This window comes from Magnolia sinica, chromosome 9, assembly GCF_029962835.1.
Source record: "Magnolia sinica isolate HGM2019 chromosome 9, MsV1, whole genome shotgun sequence".
Taxonomy (NCBI): Eukaryota; Viridiplantae; Streptophyta; class Magnoliopsida; order Magnoliales; family Magnoliaceae; genus Magnolia; species Magnolia sinica.
This window is the reverse complement of record NC_080581.1, coordinates 85,908,277-85,930,278: the sequence shown is the minus strand read 5'-3', so window position 1 is coordinate 85,930,278 and position 22,002 is coordinate 85,908,277. Positions and strand designations below refer to the sequence as shown.

General features: G+C 43.2%; 1 pseudogene; it reads left to right on the top strand.

Annotated features, from left to right (window-relative positions):
* The first annotated feature begins 1,214 nt into the window (after positions 1-1,214).
* LOC131255935 (uncharacterized membrane protein At3g27390-like) overlaps positions 1,215-22,002 on the top strand; it is a 99,818-nt pseudogene continuing 79,030 nt past the window's right edge.

The window sequence follows — 22,002 nt, the reverse complement described above, 5'->3', positions numbered from 1 at the left end:
GATATGTTGCCTACTTAAGCTTTGGATCTGATTTGTTTTTAGGCTCACAACTTAAAGTGATACGAAAAGAACGATGGACACGGAGTAGATTTCACGTAGACATCTCTGCACCACAAAGCTTTGGGTTACATGGGCTCCGTGTAATAGGTGTTACACGCATCTCGCGTCCTTCAAAACCCGATTACCGAACGGGTAGGGCTTCGGTGGATCCCTGACTGTGGGGCCACCATTAATGTATCCTTTTTTATATCCATTCCGTCCATCCGTTTTTTAAGCTCATTTTAGGAGACTGGTCCAAAAACTAGACAAATCCAAATCTCAAGTGGGCCACACCAAAAGAAACAACGGTGATTAAATTCCCACCATTAAAAGTTTCTTAGGATCTGCTGGGAAGGTCACGTAGATCTGAATGAAGAGAAAACACAAGTATTAGCTTGATCAAAATGTTCTATGGCCCGAAAGAAGTTTATAGTGATCAAAACATTCCATGAAATGAGCTGTAAAAACGGATGGACAGCGTAGATATACAACAAACATATCGAGGTGGGCCCCACAGTCAGGGATCCGAGTCACATCCTCACCAAGCTACCGAGTATGTCTTCTTCTCGACCTCTTTGCATGAGATTCACGAAAAGCTCGCTATCTGATCGACACGTGGCACTTACAACCACCATCTCATACCGTTTAACTGCCTTTTCTTCTATCTTCTTCTCTGATTTCTTCTGTTTTCAATTTAATTTCTTTTGCCCTCTCTTCATAACACTTCTGCTCTGTTTCCAATATTACCCCTTTTATTTCGCGCTATTTACATTTTAAATTTGCGCCTTTGATTTCCCTTTCTGCCCTCACAATCTGATGGAGCTTCCTGTTGGGTTTCTGGCAACTCTACGGAGCTTTATGTCTTTTCTGCCCTTCTTCTTTCTGCTCTTGATTCTCGGCCTTCTGAAAGGTAAGCAGGCAAGCTCGTCTGAATTTGGTCCATTGCGTGTGATCAGGAAGTGACGTTCGTCTCCCAATGTTCGATGAGTAGCTGGTGCGGAGGTGGATCTGGACCGTCCGATAATAGGGTCGATCCGTTAGTTTCTCCTGTCGAGTTCAGATGGGCAGTACAAAATTGTGCCTCATCCATCATATATCCACCATCTCATGCTGCGTAACCTCCTTTTCTTCTTTCTTCTCTGATTTCTTCTGTTTTCAATTTAATTTCTTTTGCCCTCTCTTCATAACACTTCTCCTCTGTATCCAGTATTACCCCTTTTATTTCACGCTATTTACATTTTAAATTTGGGTCTTTGTTTTTCCTTTCTGCCCTTAGCATCTGATGGAGGTTCCTATTGGGTTTCTGGCAACGCTATGGAGCTTTTTGTCTTTTCTGCCCTTCTTCTTTCTACTCTTGATTCTCAGCCTTCTCAAAGGTAAGTAAGCAAGCTCGTCTGAATTTGGTCCATCGCGTCTAGTCAGGAAGTGACGTTCGTTGCCCAATGTTCGATGAGTAGCTGGTGCGGAGGTGGATCCGGACCGTCCGACAATAGGGTCGATCCGTTAGTTTCTCCTATCGAGTCCATTTTCATCTCGACTGCCCATTTGAATCCGACAATCGATATGGATCTAATCTTCCGATCCCTCTGATTTGGGTCATTCATGAGAAGGATCACCAAATGGACGGTCCAGATCCACTACTTCATATGCCAGCTGTCAGGTATGAGAAGGATCACCATTTCAAGCCTTTTAAATTTAAAGGACTAGTTGTGGGGCCCACCTTCTTACTTGCAGTTGACGCATGGAGCCAGCCCAATCAAGCAAATGGCCCTGATTAAAGGCATGATCAATGAATGGGCCCAAACTCACCTCTCCAGAAACATGTAGCTTAAGGCCACAGGCTGGCCCAGCAAATCTAACCATGCATTGGGTGGGCCCCCCCTTGTAGATGAACCAACCAAAATTTCAGGCTGGCCACTCGTGTACGTGGGCATTTGGCTTTTTGTTTTGAACTGTTACACGTGGCCCGAATGATGATTTGGTTGGACTGATTTTGGGCTAGCTCATCTACACGAAGGACCCCACCTAATGCACGGCTTTAATGTGTCCCACCCATGTGCTAGGCATTAGGCCAAGAGGTGTGTACGCGTAGCTAAACCTTTTGAGTGAGAAATGTGTCAAAGACTAACCAACACAAGTAGAGCTATACATGAACCGAGTTAACTGAACTCGGTTAACTCACTCAACTCGACTTGGAAAAGCTCAACTCGACTCAGCTCGAAACTGGGCTCGAGCCGAGTTGAGCTAATTTTTTGAGCTCGAAAAAGTTTCCGAGCCAAGTCCAAGCTAGACTTGACTCTGACTCGGTTCGAATCAATTCGACTCGAATTGGATTCACTTATTATAAATATTTGGTAAATATTTATATATTTAAATAAATTATATTATAATATTATATATATAAAACCCTAAAACCTAAACTCCAACTCAGCTCGCAGACTCAAACTCAAACTCGACTCGAAAGATCGAGCTCAAGCTTTGCTCAAGCTGGCTCGATTTGCTGACCGATCCAAGCCGAGCTGGCCATTTAAACTCGAGGACTGAGTTGAGTTTGAGCTGGGATAGCTTGTTGGCCGAGCTGGGCCAAGCTCAACTCGGTTTGGCTTGTTTACAGCTCTAAACACAGGTCCCACACATGCCAGGTCAGCCCAATCATGGTTTGTACCGTCCATAAATAGGCATGGACCTGTCCCATGATGGGCCTCCATAGAAACATTGGTCCTACCCATTTAATAGGTGGGCCTAGATCCATCTCATAGTGTAGAGATGAGGAGGAGCCTAGCCAATTGATGTATAGGCCCGGAAATCTAATAGGCCTTCGAAAGTGGTTGTATGCTCCATCATTTCGCATACCTGGTCACCTGTCTAACAATCCGCATCATGCATACATTGGGGCCCACATGGTTTGAGCATTGAATATGCTCACTAACTGAACAATCTTATTCATAAATATGTTATGAAAACTACAGGTTAAAAGCATCAATCCCACTTAATGGGGAGATGGTCCATCACCAGAGTGGTTAGGGTTGTTCAATCAATCTAATTTTCTTTTAGGGGGCATTTCGATCATAAGTTACTTACGATAAGCTACTTATGCCTTAAGTAACTTATCTTGATTTTTACTTATTAAATTGAAGGAATTAAGTAACTTTAAATAATAATAAAAATTACATATAATTGATCATAAACCAAACTTACATATCTTAAATAAGTTACTTATCTACTACTGGTAGTAGAAAAAGTAACTTATTTGGTGGATTCCAAACGGGCCCTTAGTGGCCCATCCATGATGAGGTCTACAAGATGGATAGTTTGGATCACTATTCATATGGTCAGTAGCAAGGGGCTTTAACCATTTTTCACACTACTTATATAGTAGAGGTGATGTACATAGTGTGTAATGTTGTTGAAAGGATTCTAAAGAAAGCTAGAGTCAAATAGAATTGTGAGATCTCTGCAATGTTCTCGAGTCCTCTAGTTGATCTTTCTAAGGATGATAGTGTAGAATTATCCAGAAGGTTTCTAGATTATTCTTGGCTATGGTATCAGTGCCACATTGGGCATGGCAAGAACTACAGTGATGGGACATGCAGGACCTTGCGATAGCCACGGAAGTGGCAGAGCGATTGATGGAGTTCACAAGTAGTGACTCATCAGAGCTATTATTTTCAACAGGTGACTAAGGCAAGGGTCAAATATAGCATGGATAGATGAGACTTACCCAAGCCATGAGGTTAAATTCTTTCTCTACAATTGGCCTCATTGGGCAAGGGATTTCTGAAAAGACAAGTTCTCAATGCTCTTGCAATGAAGCCAATTAAAGAAGAGGATCGAGAAAATAAGATTTAGTGTATGCAACTCCTCAATGCCATGGAAGGCAAGATCCAAGAGCCAGGAGGAAAGTTGGAGTAGCTTCATTTGTGACGGCGATCAATGGGCAAAGTGCTACCAACATAACAAACCCTTGAACTCGGTCCAAGTCGAGGAGGAAGAAGAGGAACTGCGAATTAGGTTCTTAAATGTTTTGCAAGGATGAGCGAAGAAAGCCAAGCCACTTGGATGGGAGTTAGTGTATTATACACATCAACTTGAAGCGTAGACATGAGGGCAAACATGACTACCAAGATGGTTGGGTTTGATGTTGGTGTAGGACTCAAGCAAGAGAAAGGTGGTCAATTCAAAATCCAAACCTGTTCAAGGCATGGGTAAGGATGTGGAGCTACGCATTGAAGGGTGTGTTGGCAAGACGAGTCTCTTTGCTATTTCACTAGATGATTTTAAGGTCGTCTTGGGGCACGGATTTCTTAAGCAAGGAAAAGGTGGTTCCAATGTCCTTCCTTGGGATAATATGCATCGTGGAAGGGCATCTGTAAATGATACCGATGGTGCAAAGAAGGAGGCCAAGGTTCAGCTGATTTGTTGATCTTAGCCTTACAACTAAGGGTGACAAGAAAGAAAAAACAACACATTGTGATAGTTCAAGAAACCAACTCACAGGATCATTGTCAAGAGGTTGGTGAGGGCATTAAGGCAATAGGTAGGTGTGGTTTTCACAAATCGGTCATTCATAAGAGGCTTTTCAAGGGAAAGCCATTTTCGGCACTAGCACACTAATGCAACATGCATAGTGTTGTGTTGAGGATTATAAAGAAGGCTAGAGTCTTGTGAATTTGTGCAGAGGATTCTAGAGATCTCTAGAATACTTGAGATTTCTTTAGGGGGTCTTTGTAGGGAGATAGTTTAGAAACATTGGCCATTGGATGATCATCATATGGCATCAGCCTAACCATCCATGTAAAGTAGTTGAAGGTTCTTAGGTCTACATAAGGAAGAGATGACCTCACTTGTAACCTCAAAACCTCAGGATCCTCAAAAAGTGTAAGCTCTTGAGTTCTCAGTGAAGTACAAAATATTCTATTCAACTCTTGTTTTGATGGTTAAAAGAGGTGACTTTGACCAACTCGTCCCATCTTAAGTCGTATTCGGAATTAGCCGAGTTAGGGGTGACACATGGTCTCAAATCGGATTGGGTCCGACCAATTCTGAATTGACTCAAACGAGTCACAGAAGGCTTGTCTAGGTTTTAAAACCATGCTTGTGTCTCTCTTGCATACCTAGTGGGGTTTGACACACAACACTTGGTGTTTGCACTTTGGCAATAGGCTGGTGTTTGCACTTTGGCAATAGGCTGACTCATCCATGACGGGACCGTGAGTTTGCATAGTCTACACTTGAGGAAGCACTTGGGCCTTGGAAGAATGGATACAATGTTTGAAAAAATTACAATGTAACAAAGCTCATCATGAAGCATAGAGCTGGCAACGGGTGGGCCTGGGTTGTCCAAAAATGCCAAGCTTGAGTAGATCCAGCAGGTTGCGTCCAGCCCCGAGTAGTTCAAAAATATGAGGCCTGCCACCCCTAGTGAAGCTACATTTTCTGACCTGTATTCAGTTACAGGGTAGAGGGCACTCTCATGGACCTGCCAGAAAATACCTTGTATGACCAACCTCCTCATTGCCGGTTCCGTTGGTAGTAGATCTCAGCAAACACAAAGCAATGGCCCCTTGTTCATAGTAGGATGCAACAGAGCAATGGCCTGGATTATAGAACTGTACATGACAATCATCAAGAGTGAAAAAACCCTATGCCAGACACATATCTTATAATTCCGAGTTAGAACACGGGCAACCTATTAGCTAAGGACCCAAGCCATGTCCATCCCATTCTGCCATCAAAGGAATTGGGCGTGGGTTGTATCCTACAAAAACACTTCCTTCCACAAGTTAGGTCAGGCCAACAGGACCACCCTGATTACTTATCATCCCTAAGAAGTCAGATCACCCCTGACCTGTAGACCTCTACATTCAACCCAAGGCGGGCCAAATCTTATTTAATCCTTTTTATGCACCATTTATAATGCAGGGGCATTTTCACACCGAGCTCAGGTGGGGTGGCCTGTGGGATGCAGGGGCATACTCAGGGTGGGCGGCCCATGTGAAGCGGCCCGACCTATGTGAAGCGGGTGGCTCATGTGAAGCAGAACATATGTGAAGTGGGGCCCATGAGGGGGGTTTGGCCGAGGTCCTAACCCATGGGATGTGGGGCCTGGGCTATGAGATAAAGGGATTGATTTGCCATGCTCTATCAGTTCGAGCTTTTTGAGCAAGTGGTTAATTGTCCTGCATCAATTTAGTGGTAAACAATTAACCAATAGTCTTTCCTAAGCAATCGACAATCTCCATATTAGTGAGAATTGTTGTTAGATTGTCATTTCAATGGGAGCAACTGCTATTCCATGACCAAATGAAGATTGAAGATTGTATTTGAACATGAATGGTTTGTTAATATGAACATTTAGATTGATTATTTACTGAAATTCCAGAATTTTATTGTTAGCCGTTGATGCACGCATTCATGTGTGAGCCCATCTATTTAGTTATAGCTATGGACATATCTTTGCAAGCAAGCCTGGATGAAAGCATATATGGATGTATGTTGGTAGGTATCTACATATAGTAAATGCTCTGTTTCTAATATTTATTTCTTTTGCAGCGGCGATTATCAGCCCATTTGCAATAGTTATCATTGTCTTCGGAAACTCTTCTGTAATCTTGGGACTGTGGCCCGCACATTTCATCTGGACTTATTACTGTGCAGCAAAGTATGCTGTTTTACTATGGAACAAATTAGCTTTTACGAGGCTGGATAGTCCTATTCGTTTATCTTGGGGAAATTCCCGGTGCAGAACTTAGTTTGTAGAATTAAGCCCATCATTCATCTATCCAAGCCATTGATCTAACAACCCACATGGACCTTTTCCAAACATTCTCCTGAATTAATCAAGTATAACCTTCCCATTAATGCCATGCAAATACATGATTAAAAAGGAATGCATGAAGAAGCTGCATTCAATGGCTGCAGGGGGGGGGGGTTGGGGAATGGTCCTCCATGATGAGTTCCATCAGATCAATGGCTTCGATGGACTAACCATGGGCCCCACATCTACAAACTGAGTTTCCAACATGGAACTTCCCTATGCAAAACAAATAGGAAACTCGGCCTCAGCTTTACATTGAAGGAATGATTGAATGTTTTCTCTGCATGTTAATGATTCTGTATGAGATATGCCATCATATTCAATACTTGATCATGGACTCCACATAACATTGCTCGACTTGCTCGTAATCTTTTTTGTTCATGATGAGAGGGATTGTATGATGGTATGATGCAAGATCATGGCATGCCCATCTTTCAGTTAACTAATTGGTCGGTCTGATTAATCCCACAAGGTATTTGGTCATGCCCGAATTTTTCCCATCTCAACTGATCTTAGCCATCCAATTGAAATGGGTACCTAAGGATCGAATTTTAGTTGGTTTAAGCATTGTAGCATTAACTGCTATTCTGTTATTCTTATTTGATCCTTCCATGCCTAATGGCAGAACAGAGAGGCTTGGACTAGTATTGAAGACCTTGGTATTGCTATTCCTGCCGTGCCATTACTTTTGCGGCCAGTTATCGGCATTGCTGGAAGCCTTCTAGTTGGAATAGGATATGGAATTTTTGCTCCATTGATTGCAACTTTCGTGGCGGTTGGTGAACATGTCATAGACAAGCTTTTCCATTGTTTTGTTGTGAGCTCTCTTCAAATCCGTTTACAAAGATTACCCATCATTCACAGCTGTATGGTTTCTTTAAAATCCGATCCCATTATTTCAACCTGGTGGTCTATAATTTCGTGTGGATTTTGGGACGGTTGCTGGAGTACAATACTGGGAAGTTGTACGGTAGTGCATGCTTTCACGGATTTTTGCTTCCACTCCTACTTCTCATATATGGATGAACTGAGTGAGAAAGTGGCTGAAGACGAGGCGCCCTTCGACATCAGGTAAGGAATGCGGTTAAAACATATTTATAAATTTTGTAGTTATCCTGAGTCTGCTAGACTTACTCAAAACTACGAGTCGAATCACCATCCATAATTTGTTTGTCCATTTTAACAGAAAAGTGTGGGATTATTTGTACAGATACGTTTTTAACTGGAGCTTTGCTAAGCCCACATGCATGTGCAAAAAAACTCATGTACACGCCACAATGTGCCAGCATGGCACAATAGGTCCGAGACCAATACATCCATCAGAATGGCACCACTATATTGATGCCATAGCCCAAGGATCAGGTTGATTTGGTCAGGTGGAAAACAGTTTGCAAAAACAAATTTACGGCTCCTGAAAATGTGGCTGGAGTTTTCTAATCAATTCACCTATTTCCAGTATCGGGGCCCACGTGTTTAGTGGACCAGATCTAGTACTATTGGGAAAGCATGTAGAAGATTGGACCAACCTGATGGATGGATTGGATCTCTCACCTATGCTCCATGCTGGCACATGTGTGGCATGTACACGAGCTCTACTGCACACACCTGTGGGCAAAGCAGAGCTCTTTCAATCAATAGCGGTGTAAGGTATTCTTCTGATTATTTTTGTATGGAGTACTTAATCATACTTAGCATTCTCTCAGTTTTACTATATTATTGATTTACTTGCGGATTTTATTTGAATACTTACTCGATCCAACTGAGTTTTCAATTTAACCTAACCCAGTAGGAAATCGAGTCAAATTGGGTATTCTAGGATTTTGAATATTGCTTAAAGAAATACACAGTTATCTGGTTTCCCATCAATCATTGTAAATGCCAATTCACTGTATTGAGATTCAGCAAATGACTTGCTACCACCAATGTATTGTTCAGGAAAATCTGTTGATTACATGTGTATGCTTCTTTGGAAGGTTATCCATGCTACTGAGTTGTTTCCTAGTCAGCCTACTCGCTGTGGCTGTAGATGTGCCAATGATCACTGCCATAGCACTGTGGAAAAGCTCTTACATGCTTTTGAAAGGATGGCGACGGCTATTTCAAGACTTGATCGGAAGAGAAGGCCCTTTCTTGGAGACAGTTTGTGTACCGTTTGCGGGTCTTGCTATCATTTTATGGCCATTAGCAGTGATTTGAGGGGTGGTCTGTGCTTTCATATGCAGCTTCTTTCTGGCCTGTTATGGTGGAGTTGTTGTCCATCAGGTTCGTATGCATATAACCTGCTTGGCAATTGACTTTGATAACCAAGTACTTGTATACAATGGCCCAACTGAATGTCTGATGTCTTGAGGGAGAGTAGGATTAGGGCACAACTTCGGCAGGTTGGGTCACGTTGAGGGTCAACCGGAGCCCAACCTGACCTCAAGAGGACCCAGCCCTTAACCTGACCCAAATTCCCTGAGATGCCCAACCCAAAATCCCCTACACTCGATGCAATCCAACCCACCCCACCCAAAATACACGTGATTATTCCCAACCCCACCCAAAATTTCTCAACTCTAACCCAACCAGAATTCAAATTGGGTTGGTGTTTTTTAACCTGTACCCAACCTGAGGACTTCAATAACCCAACCCAACCTAACCTGAAATTGGTTTAGGTTAGTCAGGTCTGGATTGACTCCAACCAAGTTGCAGCCCTTGGGATGATTAGTCAATCACATTTCTCATCACTTTATATCAAATATGAAGTTGGGTATGTTATGCCATTCAGGAATGCTCATGTTTTCATGAAATTCATTGTTTTCCAGGAAAACTCTCTTAGGATGGGACTCGCCTACATCGTATTGATTATTTCAATCTTTGACGAATACACAAATGATTTGCTCTATTTGAGGGAAGGGTCCTGTTTTCTGAGGTATTATCTGAGGTTTTATCTTGTTTAATGTTGCTTCAATGCTCATGATCAGTTTCATTTCTATCATGGGCAAAAATCTTCCTCTTGCAGAGTTTCCCGACACTTGAAGATCAATAGTTTCTATTGCTACCTACTCGAGGGAGATCAGCTGTTTTATTGATGGGACTGTCATTGGTGTCTGTGGGCACACTTGCCAATGGGGGCACATGTGTACGAGATCCAGGCTGATAGTCTAGGTGGACACCCTGGCCTAAAAATTCAAATATTGACCAATGGACCAGCTGATCGTTGGTGCTTGCTGACTTGTGGGCCGCTGCATCCACGGTGTGGAGTCCACCTGATGATCAGCCTCAATGTCACTCGTGTGACCACAAGTTCCAATCTTACGTGTGCGCCCAATTCACATTTTCTATACTTGTGCATGAAAAAGTATACAAGCCCTCTTATTTCATCCAAGTGTTTGGATGCTGACTCATGATGCTTATGACAGCCAGGCCTGTATACCGTAAAAGAACTGAAGCTTGTCACGGAACAGTTAAAACCCATACAAGTAAGAAACACATACACGGAGTCTCTGTGTTGCTAATTTTCTTCTTAGAGAAATGCTGCAATGGCATGTCACTACAACAAAATCGGGCTGTGATGGTGCTTGGGGCTAACCTTTGCCGGAACCGGCCACCGTCAAAGGGTCCCTATATAAACAAAACTATGAAGACCTAAATCTCATTTGCGACCCATGCCTCTGCCTGCCCCCGACTCTCTCTCTCTCTCTCTCTCTCTCTCTCTCTCTCGGCTGTAGCCCCTGTTTTCCTTCTGCCTCCGTTTTCTCGAGAAGATAAGAGAGATCCTCCACATCCAGGGCGGGCAATGTGGCAATCAGATCGGGGCCTTCTTGGAGATGATCTGCGACGAGCATGGCGTGGACCCCATTGACATGTACAGCAGCGACTCCGATCTCCTCTCCCACTTCGTCTCTGTTTGCGCCTCCCTCTGCAAAATGTCATATGCTTACCTCCTCTTCCTCCAAACCCAAAACCCGAATATCCTCCTCTTCAATTCCATGATCAAGGGATACTCTGTCTGTGGGCCTTCCAAAGAATCTGTCCATCTATATTCTCTCATGAAGAACCGTGGCATCTGGCCTGACCAATTTACCTTCGCTCCCTTGCTTAAATCCTGTTCAGATCTTTCTGACCTTGGTCTCAGCTGTGGGGTCCACATTGAGACCCTCACTTCTGGGTTTAAAATGCATAACTTTGTTCAAATCAGACTCATTGAACTATACACAAGTTGTGGGAAGATGGATGATGCACAATGCTTGTTTGAAGAAATGCCGAGAAGAGAGGTGGTGGGAATCTCATGATTCGTGGGTTTTGCAAGACAGGGGGCGTTGAAAGTGGCATTTGTTTCTTTCGGGAAATGAGTGAACAGAGTATTGTTTCTTGGAAGTCTATGATTGCAGGGTTTGCTCAAGCAGGCAGGGATAGTGATGCTCTGGAGCTTTTCCGGGAGATGTTGTATGCATGTTTGGAATTTTAAATTCTAATTATATTCTTTGAGAAATTTTACATTGTGGAATAGGAAGGAAGGTTAGGACAACTTGGGGAATGTTTGGAAACATTATCTTCAAGTTCAAACACCTCTAGAACTGCTGGAGACTCTAGTTCAATGCTGGAGGTTGCAGAGAAGATGATCCTGGAGGATATAGAGGAGGAGAAGAATATGCCAATCAGTTAGGAGCCCTTTCTTGTGCAAGAACCGCATGGCCGCAAACTTCAGATGTGGGATGTGGCCTGGATCATTCTCTAGTGATTTTCTATAAATATTTACTGGTATATTGCTGTTTGATACTCACAACAGACTACTATTTTGTTTGATGATGTTGGAATATTAGTAAAGGCATTGATGTCAAAACCCAACCTGATTGATTTGCTCACCCTCCATTTTCCATTTTGGTTATTATAAAGAGTACATTTGTGGTAATCTTTCAAGACCCAAAATTGAAAATATGGTGCAGCTAAATCAATTGGAGCAGGCATTAATAGCGACTCCCCTGGTTAATCCAATAAACTGCAATTGATTGCTTTCTTTCAACTCAAAAGGAATGCCATAAATTTGTAGTAGCTGCATGAATCCCTACTTTTAAGGTGCTGGCCCACTTCAACCACACATGGTCTCACTACCTTTCGTTGCAATTCATGCTTTCTTTCATTTCTGGTAATTAAGTCACATATATTCAACTCCTAGAACTGTATGAGACTTGGCCCATTATGTCCATATACCATACCATTGTAGCATAATGCCTATGTTACATTGCAACTTGGAACCAACCATGATTTTCCATGGAGTGTATGAATCATGTACACATGACACTTGTTTACAATGATCCAGAGTATTGAGTTAGTCAGCTACTGGGTGGATGGTCCATGGCCCAAAGCTTCAAGGAAATGTTGATTATGGCCATTTATCAGTGTCCTAAAAGCTAATGGTTAGCTAAAAAAAAGTCCTAAATTCAGCAGGCTACACAACAATCAGATGGTCAGAGTTGCACTGTTGCTGCAATTTTGGCAAGGGCCCATCTATGCAGTACTGACACCATACATGCTTTTCGTTAAGAACGCATGGTATTTGCATTTCTCTTCACCTAAAGAATGTAAGCTTGCTGAGTGTTAATCTATTGCCATTCAGTTATGGGATTGGCTCTTTCGATCTTGTGAGATGAATGGTTGGAAGCTACTCTGTGATGGTCTCATAGATGTGGCCGACATAGAGGATTGCATTATCAAGGGAAAATGCAAGAAACTGATCGTCAAGCTTCCGGCCTATTGCATTCTTCAGTGTCTTCTTAGATCAGCAAGGTCTGAATCCCCTGGATTGCTCATTGGTATGTCTTTCTTCCAACTTGGATTGTTTATTTCAGTTCATTATCTGAACCAGGCAATGGAAGCACCACTATGTCGATGACCTGGCTGAAAAATCTGGCTGCTTGCTCATCAGGAGAGGCACATCCACATGTGTATATTAAATATGCATACGAGATGTTACTTCAGCCAAGGAAGGGACATTCCACCTCCAATCAGAGCTGTGTGGTTCACCTGAGCCATGCATCAGGTGGGCACCATTACATAAATGACCTCGCCCAAAAAAGTTTAAAAAAAGAAGAAGAAAAGAGGCAGGTCCACTCATCACATGGGCCACGCATATATGTTGAACATGGACTGTCCGTGAACTTTCTAATGCGTTCATATTCTTCAGACATGCATGGCTCACCTAAGGAGTTGGCTACTCTGGTTTTCAAGCCATCTGGATGGCAGGGCTCAAACCTGATGCTCAGCTTGAACAAAAGGTATTCGATTACGATAATAGCCATACATGCACGTAGAATGTGGGCGGTTGTTAAACTTTTTTTTTTTTTTTTGTGTCCATATTCTTCATACATGTCAGTTATTAGCCCATAATGGCAATTACATGTCTGTTATAGACCAGTTTTTCCAGATCGGTCATTGCAGCCCTATATCGTGTAACAAGTCCAACTGTTACCATTACGCATCAGCCATTGCAACCTTCATATAAGCATTTTTCAATACCTTGCTTGAATGTCCCGAACATGTGCTATGCTGACACATGCAGAGAAGCTCTTGCTTTTGTCTAACAATGGATCTAATTGAAATTTTCAGCTGATGATGTGGAGTTGACGAAATCTAACTGGCCCAGGGATAAAGTGTTTGAGTGGTTTCTCGGTCCATTACTTATCATGAAGGAGCAGATCAAACGGCTCGAATTGGATGAGAGCGAAGAGGAGTACTTGTGCAAGTTGATTATGAGTAGCAACAATGAGAAACCACAGGACTGGAATGACAGTGGATTTGCATCTGATGACAGCATCAGGCGAGCTCAATTGCAGGCCATAATTCGAAGGTATGTTGAACAGTATGAAGTGAAATTCAAGAGGATGGTAGTGCAAAGAAGTTCAGCTCCTAAATAAGATACAGTGATCATTCTTCAACTCGCCGCTGACTAGAGAATTGGGTAACACAACGCAGCTCCATTTCATCAGATGGGGCCCACTGTTTGTGCATCAACCAAAGAATGAGGCTGGTGTGGGCCACAAGTATTAGAAAGATGGACAGTCATAAAATGGTGAATGGTAACTGAATGCGACCTCACTTGGTGGTCATGGCTCCACATAGGCCACAAATATGAGAAAATGAACAGTTATAAACGACCAACAGTATGCGTTGGGTGTGTCTGTGCAGCACTTCTTGATGACCAGACCCAGATCACTTGATGGAAACAGAACAAACAAGGTGGGCCATGCATGGATCTCATACACATGCGAAGATGCGATTGAGAGATATACTGCAAACTTGTTTGTTGGTTGATTTCCACAAACCAGAACCGCCCATATTTTCTCAAATGCATCTTTTCATTTTGATCCAATCTTCAAGAATGCGGCGATATTAAGAACATGGCATTTCAAGAACCTTGGACTTTCAAAACCTGATATCCAAGAATCGTATTAAAGTTTCAGATGTTGGTATTCCCTAGTGTGCATGCTATCATCATTTAAGGATGCATGTGTTCATGTGCAAGATTTTCCTTTGTAGGTTACAGGGGATTGTCAGTTCCATGTCCTGAATGCTGACGTTTAGGCCGGTTCAGGAACCTGGTGAAGGTGTTGTATCTGGAGGCAATAGAAAGTGGGGCCTTAAGCTCTGATGGAGGGAGCTCTAAATACAGACGCAAGACAGGTGGATAAGTGGGCCGTGGAAGTAAACATGACGTGGAGGCAGGCTCTAGGTCTGAAGGAAATACCATTCGATCGATCAACAGTCCAAACGGTCCAGACGAAGAGATGGCAGGAACCAACGGTGCGGATTGACTGGAACGACCATTCAATGGTGGTGACATTGTCTAAGACCTGATTGGTCTTGTCACAAGGGAGCTCCAATCATGCTACTTGGGCATTGCTCAATTCAACACAATGCTATCAATACTATATAAGTTGGTGATGGGTATTCAATATCCAGGCATGAAAGAGTCACTAGCAGAACTGTAACGAGAGACTGGAGGAAACCGAGCGACCTTAGCAGACCGTTGCCCCTCGTTCTTCTCCACCCCCAAATCTCTCGATTTTCGCAGGCAACCTAACCTTCGATACCTCGGCGGAAGACCTTCACCGGATTTTTGGGAGGTGAGATCTCCAAAACTTTCATCCCTAGGGATAGGATTTCCAACCGATCCCGGGGTTTTGGCTTCGTCAGATTCCATTATGAGCAAGATGCCCTTAATGCAATTAGATGCCTTAATGGCAGGAGGATAGATGGCCGGATTGTCTCCATTGCGTATGCTAAAATCCCAAGGAAAGGGGTTGCAGCATCTCCAACCCCCAATCCCCCTCCATTGGTGTAGAGAGAGATCACTGCCCTCTCGTTGAGAACTTACCTAGAGACTGCTAATCCACGTCCTCAGCCCCTTGCCCAGGCCCCTGTTCTTAGCAATGAGAATCCGCAAGTTAGAAGGCAAGCTATGGTAGACCGATTTTCAGTGACGGCTAATCCCAGAGAGATAGTGAGGTTTCATGCTACCCTGTCCTCTGCCCTGATGGCGACCATTGCAGATGTATCGATTTCCATACTGCATCTCGTCGATACTTTTCGCTCCTCCAAGCTCTCAGCGTCCCTAACAGACTTCACCAGGATAGCAGTAGATAGATTCCTTATTAAATTTCAATCGAGGGAGGAAATGTCGACTTTCTTGGGAGAGTCTGATCTCTACCGCCAGATGAAACTATCAGGGGTTGATGTATGGAACCCGTCTGATAATGCTCTTTCTCAAGGTGTTTGGATTCGCCTGATGGGGATCCCGGCTCATTCATGGTACCCTGATGCCATTAAACAATTAGCCAGGACGTTTGGCGAGGTAGTGGAGATCGATAGTGCTGTGACTAACGGTACGTTTCAAGGATTTGCTAGAGTTCAGGTCAGGCTCCACACCGGGTCGGACGTGTCTAATGTAAGAAATCTCACTGTTAACGGTAAATCCTTTCCTATCTTAGGTTTCATTGAGGATTGCAGCGTTATGGCAGGAAGGAGGCCCATAGCAAAGGATAACTGCAGAGATTTTGGATGAACCAGAGAGTGGGTTGAAGCAACTTTCCAGGAGGTTCGAGTCTCCAACAATCCTCGACCTGTTTGTGTTAATTCCCACCTGAATGTTCCTCCCACCAATGCATCCCATAACCCCAACCTGCCCCTGAGGACACAGCCGAGTTACAATTGCCAGCCCAACCCCCTACCCATCCTCCTATTAATCCTGCATCTCCTCAAACCTCTCTGCCCACCCCCACAATCCAATGCTCACGACCCCCTGTAGCAGCACCAGACCCTACCCAACATCCTACTACCCGTCCAAATCCCTCAGCGCAGATAAACCCATAAACAACAGACAATCCTACACAAATCCTCCCATTTCCTCTTCCCCCCCCCTGTATTTTCTCAAGATATCTTTCCTGTTATAACTGTTCATAGGCTGGAAATTCCAGCTTCTTCAGGGCCCCTCTTGTCAGCAATGACGTTGGAGGAACTCCAGGGTCTTGCAAACTGTGAGGAGACCAGAGCAGAGACTGTTTTAGCCCGCTGTTCGGACTACTCTACGGATCACCAGACTAGGCACATTCAGACTCTGGATGAAAATAGCGTAAGCAAGCCCCTACCTTTTCTGTTAAGATCAGTCGGAAACTCACCCATCAACCTCTGGAGAAGGAAACCTTTCAAAGAGGTAAATCAGAATCATCTTCCTACATCCACTTTCTCTCAGGCAAGATAGAACGTTCAGGTGTTTGAAATAGAGATACACCCACAGCACATTGTGGTGGACCTTCCCCAGATACAGGGTAATCAAGTAGCAGGATATGACAATTCCCTACAATTAGGGGTACAGAGTGCAATTACCAATCTTCCTTCGGCTACAGAAGCAACTCCATGTATTGACCATCTGCAGCAAAGACTCATCCAAGCAGAGGAAGATAGTGATGACTTGATTTCAGAGGCTGATCTAGTCCCTCATCTCGAACAAGCTGTCATTTCGTTGATTATGGTCCCCCGTACCAGAATCCTTCCAGAATCATGGAGAGCCCCAATTACGGGGAAAAAAAGAACCGGAGGAAGAAGAACATCAAAGGGCAGAAACATTGGGGTTGCAGTGGAATGGAATGGGAGACTCAGGAGACTACAAAGATGGGTGTTCAACTCGGGCAATGTGACTGATGGATAAAGCTATCATTTGGAACGCTAGAGGTGTGGCCAACCCCGCAACATTAAGATCTGCGCATAGACTGATTCGAATCCACAACCCTTAGTGGATAGCGATTCTGGAGCCAATGCGAGAGAGGAAAAGAGAGTTACCGTTGGTTTGAAGCTAGGTTTTCACTCCTCCAACGCGAAGGTTGGGGGTAAATTTTGGTTCTTCTTCAGCTCCTCCTTATCTGTTTCAGTTTTACAATCCTCTTCTCAGATAATTTCTTTTTTTGTCCATGTTAACAACTCCCTATCGCATTACTTTCTTTCCATTGTTTATGCCAAATGTTCTAAGTTGCAGAGGAGAAATCTATGGACAGATATCTCCACATTGGCCAGCAGTATCTCAGGCCCGTGGGCCATTGGTGGTGACTTCAATGCAGTCCTCTCCATCATCGAAAGAAGAGGCAGCAGGAACTACGATCACAGACTTTCAAGATGCGATCAATGACACGGGGCTGATGGATACCGGATTCTCTAGATCTCCATTTACATGGTGCAACAATAGAGCGGGCAAAACTCAAAGATGGGCTAGATTGGACAGGATGCTTTTGCAATGGGGACTGGGTTTCACGTTTTCCTCAATTTCAGGTTGAGCACCTGCCCCGGGTAAACTCCGACCACTCTCCTTTGCTGTTGGCGGCTCCCAGAAGCACCCCATCCATTGCCAGACCGTTCCGCTTTCAACGAATGTGGCTGCTCCATCAGGGCTACAACTAGGTGGTAAAAGAAGCCTAGTCGGATGACCTCTTCGATCAGCCTATGATCAACATCTTGCTTAAAACCTAGAAGCTCAAGAATAGATTAAAGGACTGGAATAGGACTGTTTTTAGGAATGTTTTCCAGCAACTCAAGGCTGCCGAAGAGAACTTAGCGTTTCTGGAAATTCAGGCGCAACTCAACTCGATCAAGATCAGTCAAACATCTCTCTCGGATGCTAAGCTTCATCTGGCGAATATGGAACTAGCGGAGGAAGTCTTTTGGAAGCAGAAAGCCCGCAACAACTGGTTGAGAGAAGGGGACCGAAACACCAAAATTTTCCACTTACAGGCCACAGAGAGATCTAGGCGGGCTGTCATCAGTGAAATTCAGCTAGAATCAGGTTCGTGCACTTCAGATCCTACGCAGATCAAGACAGCAGTGGTAGAGTATTTCTCCAAGCTCTTCCTATCGGAAAATTAGGCTCAGGATGATCATCTTCTAGACAACATTCTGCGTTTGCTGTCTACTGCTGATAATGCTCTCCTGATGCAACTCCCCTCCATGGAAGAGGTCAAGGACGCGGTCATGGCCATCCTAAAAGATGGGGCCCCTAGCTCGGATGGCCTCTCTGGCGCATTTTTTTGCGTGTAGTTGGGAGACTGTTGGTTTGGATATCCTCAGGGCTGTCACCCACCTGTTTCAGGTGGCAATCTTCCGAGAGCATTCACCACTACTTTGATTTGTATGATCCCAAAGGTGGCAGCCTCGAAGAGAATCTCAGATTTTAGGCTAATAAGCTTATGCAACTGTGTTTATAAGATTTTTGCCAAGGTCATTGCTAGTAGGCTCACCCTTCTGCTCCCTAAATTAATCTCGCTTGAACAAGGGGCATTCGTGAAAGGCATATCGATTGCAGAAAGTATCGCTTTGGGTCAAGAGTATACCGAGATGTCGGTCGAAAAGTCTGTGGGGGTAATATTATCCGAAAGCTAGATATGGAGAAGGCATATGACAGAATTGAATAGGCGTTTCTCAAGCAGGTGCTTGAACGTTTCAGCTTCGGTACTTCTTGGATCAAAATGGTGGAAAAATGTTGGAACAATGTTTGGTTCACAGTCTTGATCAATGGGGAAGGTATCTCTATTGTATCTCCATTCAACAGAATATTTCCATTGTATCTCCATGACACCGCTTACTCATGTCTTTCTGCAAGATTGGGAGAGAAGGAATGGCTATGGGATTTTCACTATGGGCATTTTAGCTTTGGCGGGTTGAAGACTTTGCAACAGAAGAATATGGTGACTAGTCTTCCTCAAATTACAGCTCCTTCTGAAGTTTGTGAAGAATGTGTTGTTAGTAAACAACACCGTAATCAATTCTCATAAGGGAAATCATGGAGGGTGAAGGCTGCACTGGAGCTTGTTCATTCCGACATTTGCAGGCCAATAACTCCATGCTCTAATGGAGGTAAGAGATCTATACTAAACTTCATTGATGATTTTAGTCACAAAAGCTAGGTTTATTTTTTGCAAGAGAAGTCTGAAGCCTTTCTAGCCTTTAAAAGCTATAAAGCGCTGGTTGAGAAAGAAGTTGGTAGTCCCATAAAAATTCTTCGCACAGATCGTGGTGGAGAATATAACTCATATGAATTTACAAGTTTCTGTGAGACTCATGGAATCAAGAGGCAGCTTACGGCAGCTTATACGCCCCAATAGAATGACATTTGTGAAAGGAAGAATCGCACTATTCTAAATATGGTGCGAAGTCTTTTAATAAGGAGTTGTATTCCAAAGAGCTTCTGGCCTGAAGCAATTAACTGAAGCATTCATATATTGAATAGAAGTCCCACACTTGCTATTCAAAATATGTCACCAGATGAAGCATGGAGTGGACGGAAACCAGCTGTTGATCACTTCAGAATTTTTGGGTGTGTAGCATATGCCCATATTCTATATCAGAAGAGGAAGAAGCTGGATGACAAGGGAGAAAAATGTATTTTTCTTGGTGTTAGTGATCAGTCAAAAGCTTATAAGCTTTACAATCCTAATACTAAGAAAATACTTATCAGTCGAGACGTTGTTTTTTATGAAGATCAAATCTAGGAACGGAGCAAAACTGTAGTTAGAGAGCCAATTCCAACTAGTTTTGATGGAGAAGATGGTGATGAAGCAAACTAGCCGCAGCAATACCTTGCTCCACCAACTGATGCATTTGAGAATCCTCAAAATGAAAATCCTATAGCCTCTAAAGTCACTCTAATAGCACCAGAAGCAGCAGCTGAATCATGTTCTCATCGTGTTCGAAGGAGGCCAGCATGGATGTCAATCTAAAGACTCACTCACTCATTTTGCTCTATTTTCATATTGTGATCCTATAGTATTTGAAAGTGTTTTAAAGAATCAAAATGGCGAAAGGCTATGGATGCTGAAATTGTAGCCATCGGAAAAGAATGACACTTGAGAGTTATCTAATCTTCCAGAAGGGCACAAAACAATTGGTGTGAAGTGGGTTTACAAGACAAAGCTGAAGGAGAATGGTGAAGTTGACAAGTACAAGGCACGTTTGGTGGCCAAGGGCTATAAGCAAGAGTTCAGTGTTGATTATAAAGAAGTCTTTGCTCCAGTTGCAAGGCATGACACAATTAGATTGGTGATTGCATTAGCAACTCAGAACTCATGGCCTATCTTCCAGCTGGACGTGAAGTCGGCGTTCCTCCATGGAGATTTGAAGGAGCTGAAGTGTTGCAGTCCTCTACTGGCATTCTTATTTCTCAAAAAAGGTATGTGAGAGAAATCTTGGACAGGTTTCAGATGAAGGATTGTAATCCTGTGAATACATCGTCTGAGTTTGGTTTGAAGCTAAACAAGGATGATGGAGGAAAGAAGGTTAACAGTACTCTTTACAAGCAGATTGTGGGGAGCTTACTGTATTTGACTGCAACAAGGCCTGATATAATGCATGCTGTAAGTGTCATTAGTAGATACATGGAGTGTCCAACAAAAATTCATCTTTTGGCTGCAAAAAGAATTCTTAGGTACTTGCACGGTACTAAGGAGTTTGGGCTGTTCTTCAAAAAGGGAAAAAAGTCAGATGAAGGATTGTAATTCTGTGAATACACTGTCTGAGTTTGGTTTGAAGCTAAACAAGGATGATGGAGGAAAGAAGGTTAACAGTACTCTTTACAAGCAGATTGTGGGGTGCTTAATGTATTTGACTGCAACAAGGCCTGATATAATGCATGCTGTAAGTGTAATTAGTAGATACATAGAGTGTCCAACAGAAATTCATCTTTTGGCTATCATGTTGACTTGAGCTATCAAGCCCAACTTCTCATCTTCAATTCTGCAGACTCCATTTTTGATAGAGATTCCATATCCCTTTTCTTGTAGCTGACCAACACTGAGTAAATTTGTTCTCAAATCTAGAACAAAGAGAACGTTAGAAATAGTTTGAATAGAATTTTTGTTGGTTTGAATTGCTACCTTTCCCTTTCTCATAACAGAGACTGTAGAGCCATCACCGAACTTCACAACATCACGAAAAGCTTCATCCAATTCAGAGAATACAGACTTCTCTCCACTCATATGGTTACTGCAGCCAATGTCTAAGTACCACAAGAATTTCTTGTGAGTTTCCTCCTTCATGTGACAAGCCATCAACAAAGACACTTCTTCTTCCTTCTCAGCAAAATTGGACTGCTTTCCACCATCTCTCCTTAGATTAGAACGACACTCTGACTTGTAGTGGCCAAACTTGTGACACTTGAAGCATTCAACTCTTGATTTGTCTGCTGACTTTAACTTGGAAGGTGTTGAATGATTGTTGTTGTTGTCATGGCCTTTTCCTCTCCTCTGAGAATCAGAATCTTTAGATTTCTGATTTGAGTGTCTACCATCATTGTCGCCTTTGCCTCTGCCTCTTCCTTGTCCTTGACCTCCTCCTTTTGATGCCAAGGCTTGTAACGCTTGCTCCTCCTTGTCTTGCCGATTCATTTTCTGCTCATGAACAAATAAAGAACTCTGCAATTCATCAATGGACATACTGTCAGTGTCTTTAGATTTCTCAATCGAACAAACAACATAGTTGAATTTTGTTGTCATCGAACAAAGGATCTTCTCAATGATAGTGACATCTACCATTTTGTTGCCATGGATTCTCATCTTATTTGCGATTGCCATCGTCCTAGAGAAGTAATCTGACACCGATTCTCCAGACTTCATGTGTAAAGTTTC